This window comes from Cebus imitator, unplaced genomic scaffold (genome assembly GCF_001604975.1).
Source record: "Cebus imitator isolate Cc_AM_T3 unplaced genomic scaffold, Cebus_imitator-1.0 Scaffold406, whole genome shotgun sequence".
NCBI classification, from domain to species: Eukaryota; Metazoa; Chordata; class Mammalia; order Primates; family Cebidae; genus Cebus; species Cebus imitator.
Window position 1 is genome coordinate 1,667,374 of NW_016107721.1, and position 3,475 is coordinate 1,670,848.

Here is a 3,475-nt window from a genome sequence, read left to right on the forward strand (position 1 = left end):
ATCTTTAACTCATCTTTTAAAAATTTATACTTAATGAAATATATATATAATGTATACATAAATATGCATATATTAAAGCTGCAATTGTTTTAAAAAACAGAGATTTCTGTGGACTGAACTGTTCCGATAAATTCATATGTTGAAGCCCTAATCCCCAGTGTGACTGTATTTGGACATAGGGCTTTTAGGAGGTAATTAAGGTTAAATGAGGTCATAAGGGTGGGGTCCTAATCAATAGAATTGGTGACCTTATAAGAGGAGGATGAGAGAGATATTGAGCTCTTTTTCTATGTGCATGCACCCCGGAAAGGCCATATAAGAACATAGCAAGAAGGCGGCCATCTGCAGGCAAGGAAGAGAGACCTCACCACAACCCACCCATGCCAGCATCCTGATCTTGGGTTTCCAAAACTATGAGAAAATAAATTTCTGTTGTTTAAGCCATTCAGTCTGTGTTATTTTGTGTTGGCAGCCTGAGCAGACTAATACAGGGATGTATGATCAGAAACATTTGGAGGCCACTGAGGAATGGGTCAGTGTGGTTGGCTGTGGCAGTAACAGTTTCCACTTGTTCCTGCTTCCCTGGTTCCATGCCCTTGGGTGTTCCCCTCCCATGGACTCTGGCCTTGTGACTTGCTTTGGACAATGGAAAAATTGCTAATGTGACATAAGCAGAGGAAAGTGCTTGTGAGTTGGAGTTTGCCTTCTTTCTTACTGTGGGACTTTCTGACACCTACCGAACAAGCCCATTGTACTCTCATTGTAGGTTGAGAAACCATGGGGAAGGTGGCCGCAAATATCCCAGCTGAGGCCCAGGACCCACGTATCAGGCCATCCTGGACCACCCATGTCGGGCTAACCTGGTCCAGAACACAAGAGTTGCCCAGATCACCCGTAGAGTCATGAGAAAGCAGAAACATCTGTTGCTTGAAGCCACTAAGTTTTGGGGTGGTTATGGAGAAAAAGCTAAGTCACACAGAGGGGCAGGTATATCACAAGCTCTGTTGCCAAGTTTAAATGCCTTGGGGCCTAACAAATGGATGTTCATCAGATGAGTGACATTTCCACAGCCCAGAATAGGGCCTAGCACATAGTAGATGCTCAAAAACGTTTATCGAGTGAGTGAGTGAAGATAAATCATAGTAAACACACACTGAACAGTTCCTAAATATTAGTACTTGTACTGTTAGTATTATGTTTCTTTCTTGTGTAAATGAACCAGAGGCAGGCAGCCTAAGGTTGGAAAAGCATATTTACATGAATTCTTGCACTTAATTCTTTGCCCAAATATGAGGTAGCTATTATGATTTTCATGCCCATTTTAAGATGGGGCAACCAAAGCTTAGGGAAGTTAAGTCCCTTGCCTGAGATTAGACTGTTGGCAACAGCTGGGTGGGGACTGGGTCTCTCCCATCCTGCCTGTCTGCCTGCATAGTAGCCGCTTAGGTGCCGTGCAATGCCACCAATTCTAGACTGCCTGTTCCTCTATATGGAATTAAATTATGAGAATAAAAGCCAGAAACAGAATTTTCAAATTGCTTAAGTTGTCCTTAGTTCATCGGGCCCCTCCATTCATACAGTGGTGGTTCAGGTCTGATCACTTAGCTCTGAGAACCAAGTTTCTGATCACAGTGGCAGCTGTGGGCCTGGTGAGCCCTGCTTGATTGGGAAGAGGTCACCAATGGAGGTGGTTAGGAGTAAAAGACGCAGAACAGGAGCTGGCTGCCTCCAGTGCCAGAACCTGGGAGGAGAGCCAGGCTGTGCTCCAGCTTGGGCTCAATGAGAACTAATTGATGCCAGTTGCATTCCCTGGGACCCAGGTGGTGCCCATTATGCAAAGGAACAAAGCCAGTTCAGTAGAGAGTCTGTGCTAGGCAGGGCCTCTGCAGCCAATAGCTTTCCCTTATAGCCTTCTATGTGCAGCCTTCTGTCTGTCTTAACTTGCATCCATCTTCAGATGGACAGAAACAGCCCAGATTGGATTGGCCTGGTAGGCTGCCTGCTGGCCATTTGGGCTTTGTTCATAGCAAGCTCCAGTCTGAAGGGAGTTAAGTCTGGCAGCTTCTAGGAGAGGACTCTCATGTAACTGGCTTGTGTGCTCAGAGCTTTACATGAGGTTATTCTTTCAGTCCTTGAAGGGAATGAGTTCCCAGTTCCAAGTGTTCCCATGCTGTTATTCTCCATTACAGTATACTATTGACTGTGATGATTTTGTGTATTTATTTGCTTTCTTTATCTCTCTTCCCCATTGGGCTTCAAGCTCCATGAAGGTCAAAGTCTTACCTGTCTTTTTCTCCATATCTTCGGCATAATATCATGTAAATAGCAGGTGTATGATACAAATTTGTTTGGTAAATTATTATTTTTTTCTTTTTCTTTTTTTGAGGGAGTCTTATTCTGTCACCCGGGCTAGAGTGCAGTGGTGCGATCTTGGCTCACTGCAAACTCCGCCTCCCAGGTTCAAGTGGTTCTCCTGCCTCAGCTTCCAAAGTAGCTGGGATTACAGGTGCACACCACCATGTCCTGCTAATTTTTGTATTTTTAGTAGAGAAGGGGTTTCACCATGTTGGCTATGCTGGTCTCCAGCTCCTAACCTCAAGTGATCTGCCCACCTTGGCCTCCCAAGTGCTGGCGTTATAGGCCTGAGCCACCGCACCTGGCCTTGTTTGATAAATTCTTAAAGAAAGACATTTTAATTTTCATTCAATAAAGCAAAACCAAAGTTTAGGAATATTGGGTAACTTACTCATGGTTACACAGCTAGCACATCTTAGAAACTAAATTCTAACTTGGGTACAGCTGACTTTGAAACTTGTAAGGTTTTTCTAAAGCATGAGGTAGGTAGCACCTGTGGTAGGAGAGATAATTTAAGTCATGCACAAGCTCATTTTAAAAAAATTATGATGCAAAAGTCATTTCCTTTCCATTTATCTTTCAGTTCTGATTATTTCAAGAAAATAATTTTTCCAAAAAGGAGCAGGTCTCAAGCTCAGAGCCAGACTAGCAGGATGAGATTTGGCTGTGAGAGACAGAAAGCTTGAAAAGAGTGGTAAAACAAGATAAAGTATGTTTCTTTCTTGTGTAAATGAACCAGAGGCAGGCAGCCTAAGGCTGGAAAAGCAGTTCTGTGATTGTCAGAAACTCCATTGCTCTGGCACCCTTATCAGAGTCTACTTTATAGCCCAAGATAGTTGCTGTAGCTCCTGCCATCATGTCTACCTCCTACCCACCAGGAAGAAGGGGAAATTCCTTCCTTGTTCTTTTAGGACCACTTCCTGGAAGTCATATGCAACAATTCAGTTTCTAGTCCTTTGCTACTAGGAGAATTGAAAAAGGAAGGAATGGAGGGAGGAGGAAACAATAATGAGGTTCCTATCGCTGTATTGGGAGCCCGGCTTTCACAAGGCCCGTTGGCTCGTTGCACTTGGCAGAGTCTTTTTTTTTTTTTTTTTTGAGACAGAGTTTCGCTCTTGTT